The 8,002-nt window shown below is 34.3% G+C and overlaps 1 protein-coding gene across 3 annotated transcripts in view; it reads right to left on the minus strand.

Annotated features, from left to right (window-relative positions):
* Positions 1-2,934: 2,934 nt before the first annotated feature.
* Positions 2,935-8,002, minus strand: part of zgc:172282 (leucine-rich repeat and fibronectin type III domain-containing protein 1-like protein) — a 163,207-nt gene continuing 158,139 nt past the window's right edge. For all 3 annotated transcript variants that reach the window (XM_051130073.1, XM_051130075.1, XM_051130074.1), the window contains one exon: positions 2,935-3,595. The gene's annotated coding sequence lies outside the window, so the exon portion shown is untranslated. The remainder of the gene's footprint in view (positions 3,596-8,002) is intronic.

Genomic DNA, 8,002 nt, shown 5'->3' on the forward strand with positions numbered 1-8,002 from the left:
CTACACAAGCTTAACAAGTGTACAATTTGTTGTTTTTTTGAAAAAATGACCGATTGTTTCGCTAGATAAGACCCTTCTTCCTCGGCTGGGATCGTATAGAGCCTTTTGAAGCTGTATTTAAACTACATTTTGGAAGTTCAAAATTGGGGGCACAATTGAAGTCCATTATATGAAGAAAAATGCTGAAATGTTTTCCTCAAAAACCATAATGTCTTTACGACTGAAGACAGAAAGACATGAACATCTTGGATGACAAGGGGGTGAGTAAATTATTTGTAAATTGTTGTTCTGGGAGTGGAGTTCTCCTTTAAATGCAGAACTTAATTATTGAAAACATAAATAAATGTATAAATATTTATTTATTTATTTACGCCCACCATCAACAGGGGTGCTGCATTCATTATGTCCACTTTCCCTTAACTAATAGACATTTTAGTCAAAATCAAATGCAGAAATATTTAAATAAGTAAATAGTTAAATAAAGAAATAAATAAATATTTATACAGTTATTTATGCTTTCAATGATTAAAATCTGCATTTAACAATTTATTTATATATTCCAACATTTATTTAATTATTTAATTTTGAGTAATTTGGCCCGCCATAATAAAATATAATTTGTTGTTACTACTGTAAATCTATTAAATTATTATGGGATCTCCTTAAATGCTTTCAAAATCTTTACTTTTTAAACATGATTTTGTTTTTGTACTTTCAAATATATATATATTTTTTATATTAACTTATATTAACATTTTAATGACAATATATTTATTGAACAAAAATAAATTATATTATTTTTCAAAACCAGTGTGTTGGAGGTAACACATTACAAGTAATGCAAGTTACGTAATAATATTACTTTTTCAAGTAACTTTCAAGTGAATTTCTAAGAAAATATCTGAGATACTTTTTCAAATAAGTAACGCCAGTTACTTTTTTCCCCATTTATTGATTGACAAGTCTCCTGTTGGGAAATTGGGAGTAAACATGAGGTTACTGTATTCTAGACTAAATGTGAACATGCATTAATTCATCTCACTCACAAAAAACAGATTCAGTATAAAAATAGTGAAATGCAAACTTGGAATATGACGCATCTACTGTAGCCTACTATTTCACTGTGTTCACCCCTCATCACACCACAGCTGTTTCCTCCAGCGAAAATGAAGCACATTAACGCATACTTTATAAAACGATCCTGTTGCCATTTTCGTTTGAAAATGTAACTTTCAATAGTTTCTAGTGCATGTGGCAACAAGGTTTGCATACTTCAGCTAAGTAAAGAGGCTTGTACTAGAAATGCAAACAGTAAAATTTTGTTTTTGTACAGTAAACGTGTGTGAGATCAGAAAGACTTGTATTTGGCTTATTCAGTTATCAAATGTTATACCTATCTATACAATACAGTGGAATATTGCAATAAGTATAGTATACCAGTCAAACATTTTTTTATTTTATTTATTTATTTATTTATTTATTTATTTAATTTTGTTATTATACCCTCACTGGGGACTGAGCCCCCCTAAAATGAGAATCCTAGAATCACCCCTGTTCAACATTATAACAATTTGCTTTATTTACCGGCATTATTTATAAATGTAATAATTTTGTGCTTATTTGTGTTTAACCTAAACTACAGGTAGTGTTAATGTAGACTTACATACTGGTAGCCTATCTAAATATGATTTTATAATTTTATAAATATTTATAAATTTTATTGACCTACCTCATTACCCTCCACTATAATGAGCAGCAATAAACTACATTTTGGTATTTTATAATGCCTAGTCATACTTCTGTGGATATTTTGGTGAAAGTAACTCAAAAGTAACGTAAAAGTAGTGTAACACAATCAGAGAAAGTAATATTGTAATGTAACTAATTACTTTTAAAAGACAGTAACTAGTAATATATAATGTATTACATTTTGGAAGTAACTTGCCCAACACTGTTCAAAACAAGCTGAAAATTGTGCAAACTTTGCTAAATTGATTGTTTTGAACAAGTATTAACTTGAAAAAAAAAAAACAAAAACAACAATAACAACACTAATAACAACAACAACAACAAAAATACTGTGTGCATTTTGCCCCATGCTGGTGAGCCTTTTACCCCATGTGTGGGGTAAAATAATGAAAAATATGTTTAAATGTTTAACAAAAATAAAAAGTGTAGCTATGTATAAATCAAAATAACAAATTATATGTTGTATTCTTTATTTTAATTTGTCCATTACATAGTATTATATATAATATTATGAAATATATAATATATAATTGTATATATATTCATCACATGTACATGTGTACATTTTTTTCATTTAACAGTATATATATATATATATATATATATATATATGAAGAGTTCAGATGCAAAACCAGCTAAAAGCCATCTCGGTCAAAAATGAGATAATGATACTGAGTGAATGCTCCTGACACATATTATACGTATATATATATATATTAGTTATTAGTCATATGATATGTATGGCTTAGCTGATAATTGGCCCCTCACTGGGACAAACCAGACACATGACAGTAGATTACCTTTAGTGGATTTAAACTTTAAAACTGGTGTGTATTGATGTCTTTCCACAGCTGAAGTGAAATGGCTTCTGATATTCATTCATGTTTACTTCATTCTTCAACTAGTAAGGAGGAAGAGATGATCAGTTCACGTGCAAATTGAACTGTGGTGCACAACCATCTGTCATGATTATATTGTTTAAGTTTCAGAAAAAAAAAGACAAAATTTCATTCCAAAAGTAACCTATTTTATCTTTTCTGTCACTGCGTTGTCAGTGTCCTCTTTGCTCAGCGATGTATTTTTTACTGCGTGAGAACATGATGTGTGGCGTGAGAACGCAATGGCTTGTTTGACATAGCAACAGTAACTAAGCAGGGGCGGGTCTTTACCAAGGGTTGTTTCCCATATTGAGTGTCTGGAGGCATGGCAGCCAGAAATGGGGTTATGCTAGAAACTCTCATTGCTTTAAATAGGAATGGAGACAAATAGCTTCCTTCAAGTAAGATACAGCTGTGACAAATTTAGCCCATGTGAAAATAAGTCTTGCACGTACAGTGATAATTGTACTGTTTGCAACTTTTATGAAGTGAAAAGAAACTACCTGTTAGGAGTGTAAATCAATTCACAAGAAATTCTTAAAAGGAATGTCACATGCTAAAATAAGCCCGTTAGAATTGAGCCAGTCTTTTATTTTATTAAAAAAATCACACACCATAAAAATTACATGTACAAAACTATAAGATCTTAAATTGATTTATGTACAGTTATAAAAGAAAATGGCAAAATAAAAAGTGACCAAACAACTCAAATTAACAGGTATACTTGTGCTCCCATTCAGGACTGTTGCTGCTGTTGCTGTCTGTTTGTTGCTTTGAGTTCGTTAGGTTTGAGTTCTCACTGGACGAGAGGGTCATGACTGACATTGTAAAGCCAGAGGAGACGCAGGAGGAGGAGGGCAGATTAATGAAAGTGCAGAAAGCACAGACATGCTGTTTACTTTGTCCCATCTGAGTTTCCTCTCACTGGCGCAGTTTGCATGATTGAATGGGTGGAGGATGATGAATATCTGGAGAAAACAAGAGAGAGAAACAAGATCAGACACTTTGGCAGAAGGTGTGACGCTTCTGAAGAGATAAGAATAGATTGCAGGTTCTGCCTACTTCTTGAGGAGCTGTTCACAGACCAGCTAACATACAATTTAGAAGAATGACCCGGTTCGATACAACTGAAGCTCTATTGACAGCATTTGTAGCATAATGACTACTAGAGTGAATTTATTTGTGAAGGAGTATAGAGCAGTGGTGGAGGGTCAGTTTCCTGCTGCGCTGAGCTCCGAACCTAAACAAACACAAACTTATCAACCAAAATTAAAAAAACGCGACACTTTTGTTTTTGCCCCTATTTTTCATGAGCTGAACTCAAAGATCTAAGACTTTTTTATGTACACAAAAGGCCTAAATATTGTTCACAAATCTGTCTAAATCTGTGTTAGTGAGCACTTCTCCTTTGCTGAGATAATCCATCCACCTCACAGGTGTGGCATATCAAGATGCTGATTAGACAGCATGATTATTGCACAGGTATGCCCTAGGCTGGCCACAATAAAAGGCCACTCTAAAATGTGCAGTTTTACTGTATTGTGGGGGTCCGGGGGGGTGGTCCGAAAACCAGTCAGTATCTGGTGTGACCACCATTTGCCTCATGCAGTGCAACACATCTCCTTGGCATAGAGTTGCTCAGGTTTTTGATTGTGGCCTGTGGAATGTTGGTCCACTCCTCTTCAATGGCTGTGTGAAGTTGCAGGATATTGGCAGGAACTGTAACACGCTGTTGTATAAGCCGATCCAGAGCATCCCAAACGTACTCAGTGGGTGATGACATGTCCGGTGAGTATGCTGGCCATGCAAGAACTGTGATGTTTTCAGCTTCCAGAAATTGTGTACAGATCCTTGCAACATGGGGCCGTGCATTATCATGCTGCAACATGAGGTGATGGTCGTGGATGAATGGCACAACAATGGGCCCTTAGGATCTCATCACAGTATCTCTGTGCATTCAAAATGCCATCAATAAAATGCACCTGTGTTCGTTGTCCCACCTGTGTTCATCGTCCCACCTGTGTTCGTTGTCCATAACATACGCCCGCCCATACCGTAACCCCACCACCACCATGGGCCACTCGATCCAAAACGTTGACATCAGCAAACCACTTACCCACACGACACCATACACGCTGTCTGCCATCTGCTCTGTACAGTGAAAACCGGGATTCATCCGTGAAAAGAACAACCCTCCAAAGTGCCAGATACCATCAAATGTGAGCATTTGCCCACTCAAGTTGGTTACGACGACGAACTGCAGTCAGGTCAAGACCCCGATGAGGATGACGGGCATGCAGATGAGCTTCCCTGAGATTCCCCAAAAATTCTTTGGTAATGCAAACCGATTGATGCAGCAGCTGCCCGGGTGCTGGTCCCAGATGATCTTGGAGATGAAGATGCTGGATGTGGAGGTCCTGGGCTGGTGTGGTTGCACGTGGTCTGCGGTTGTGAGGCCTGTTGGATGTACTGCCAAATTCTCTGAAACACCTTTGGAGATGGCTTATGGTAGAGAAATGAACATTCACGGGCAAAAGCTCTGGTGGACATTCCTGCAGTCAGCATGCCAATTGCACACTCTCTCAAAACTTGCGACATCTGTGGCATTGTGCTGTGTGATAAAACTGCACATTTTAGAGAGGCCTTTTATTGTGGCCAGCCTAAGGCACACCTGTGCAATGATCATGCTGTCTAATCAGCATCTTGATATGCCACACTTGTGAGGTGGATGGATTATCTTGGCAAAGAAGAAGTGCTCACTAACACAAATTTAGACAGATTTGTGAACGTTTGAGAGAAATAGGCCTTTTGTGTACATAGAAAAAGTCTTAGATCTATCTATCTATCTATCTATCTATCTATCTATCTATCTATCTATCTATCTATCGTCCAGTCATTCTGTATTGTTCTATCTAGCCATCTGTCATTCTGTTTATCCATCTATCATTCTATCTATGCATCTACCATCTATCCATCTGCTGTTCTATCTATTCATCTATCATTATATTTATCAATCTATTGTTGAGTCATTCTATATTGTTCTATCTATTGTCTTTTTGTTTATCTATCTTTCATTCTATCTATCCATCTACCAGTCTATCTATTCATCTGTTGTTCTATCTATCCATCTGTTATTCTATGATTCTATCTATCCATCTATCATTCTATTTATCCATCTATTGTTCAGTCATTCTGTATTGTTCTGTCTATCCATTTGCTGTTGTTTATCCATCTATCATTCTGTCTATCATTTGTTGTTCTATCTATCCATCTGTTATTCAGTAATTTTATCTAGTTCTCTAACGATATTGTTCTAACTAGTGTTCAAGAAACATGTCTTATTATTGGTGGAAACAGTTGTGCTGCTTATTATTTTATTAGTATTATTATTATTATTATTATTATTATTATTATTATTATTATTATTATTATTATTATTATTATTTTTTTTTTTTTTTTGATGAACACAAAGCACACAATTTAGCTTTGCAATATTAAAAATGATGTTTATGTATATAATCAAACACCAGTATAATGAATATTCTTGTATGACTGTGCATTTTGAAATTCATTCCATAAATGCAATGTGGTATACCGTAACTGTTACTTTGCCTTGAACAAAAACAAAATAAATAAACTAAAATTAAAGATCACAAATGCTGTGTACCGAGTTTACCTTACACTGAACCCAGAGCGTTGCTTTATAGCCTGAAGTCTTCAAAGACCAGAGGGAATGAGTGATATTGGCTTTCATACGTGGTGATTGTGACATCTAACACTACATTGATCTTATATGCATAAAGGAACAAAAGGAATGAACAGCAGTGCTGGCATCCTCTCAAGTCTATGATGGTGGTCTCCACTTTGGGCTTCTGGACTGTTTGGATGGGAGAACAGCTGATATAAATGTTAATTTTTTGGCAGGAGTAGCAAATGATGCCGCCAAGCTCTGGAAAGCTTGAGAGACCGGGATTAGACAACATGTCTGCCAGTGACTCGACCCCATCCCTGTTTTGCTACCGTCAGAAAATGCGTTTGCAGAGACCACCTTCAACACCTGGACAAAGAACTCCATCCGCGTCCTGTTTCAGCAAACGCCGCAATCAGTCTCACATCAAAACCTAAATGAACGTCCATCAATATTGATCTAAATATGTCACAACTGATTTATTTTTAGCTCAGTCCTGACAAAAGAAAATGCATCGCCACGGATTTGGCCTCTAGAGCGGCCATATGTTCCAGCCAAGCGATGAGACAGATACTGGATGTTTCTCACCGCATGTGGGCTCCGAGATGGATCTGTCTGGAGCCTCGCGGCTCTCAATGACAGCTACAGTAGACTGAACACACAACCAAGATCATCCAAACACAGCTAAGATCAACAGCTCCAGGCATTTGCATATTAAGTTTCTGTTCCTGCTTGTTTTTAATCTCAGACGTTTTCTCCTCCTGAAAAACTGAGCCGTTCCGGTGTTTAATCTTGTTATGTGAAAAATGAGTGTTTTCGGTTTTGAGCGTGACGACGTAAACAGACTATTTAAGATATATGGGAATTTATACAAAGGGAAAAGATATGCCTGTTGTTCCAGCGAGAGGACTATTTCAAGTAAAGAAAGAAGATAAATAAACTTCAAACCACAATCCCATTGTGTCATAAAAGCCTGATCTCTCTGCTATAAAAATGCTCACCCCAAAATCTGTTTATAATTCATGACAATCAAGTCATGAGGATTTGTTAAGATCATTTTCATTTGCCCTGAAGCTTCTCCTATTTTTTTTTAAACATATTCAAATGTTAAAACTAGTGTTCAAAAATGCTCTACCATTCAAATGTTTGAGAGCAGTAAGACAACATATATGTATTAATGAACAAGGATGCAATAAACTGATCAAAAGTGATAGGAAAAGCAATAACAATAATAGCATTATTATTATTATTATTATTATTATTATTATTATTATTATTATTATTATTACTACTACTACTACTACTACTACTACTACTACTAATAATAATAATAATAATAATAATAATAATAATAATAGTAGTAGTAGTTGTTGTTGTTGTTGTTGTTATTATTATTATTATTATTATTATTATTAATTATTATTATTATTATTATTATTATTAATTATTAATTATTATTATTATATTTTGATTATATATATTATTACAATTATTTTTCTGTTGATCCCAGAATCATTCTATAATTGGGTATTATTATTATTATTATTCGTTTTATTTATATTATTATTGTTGTTGTTATTTTTATTATTATTATTATTATTATTATTATTATTATTATTATTATTATTATTAAATTATTATTAAATAAAATTATTTTATTTTGATTATATAAACAATTTTTATTATA

Source organism: Labeo rohita, chromosome 15 (genome assembly GCF_022985175.1).
Source record: "Labeo rohita strain BAU-BD-2019 chromosome 15, IGBB_LRoh.1.0, whole genome shotgun sequence".
NCBI classification, from domain to species: domain Eukaryota; kingdom Metazoa; phylum Chordata; class Actinopteri; order Cypriniformes; family Cyprinidae; genus Labeo; species Labeo rohita.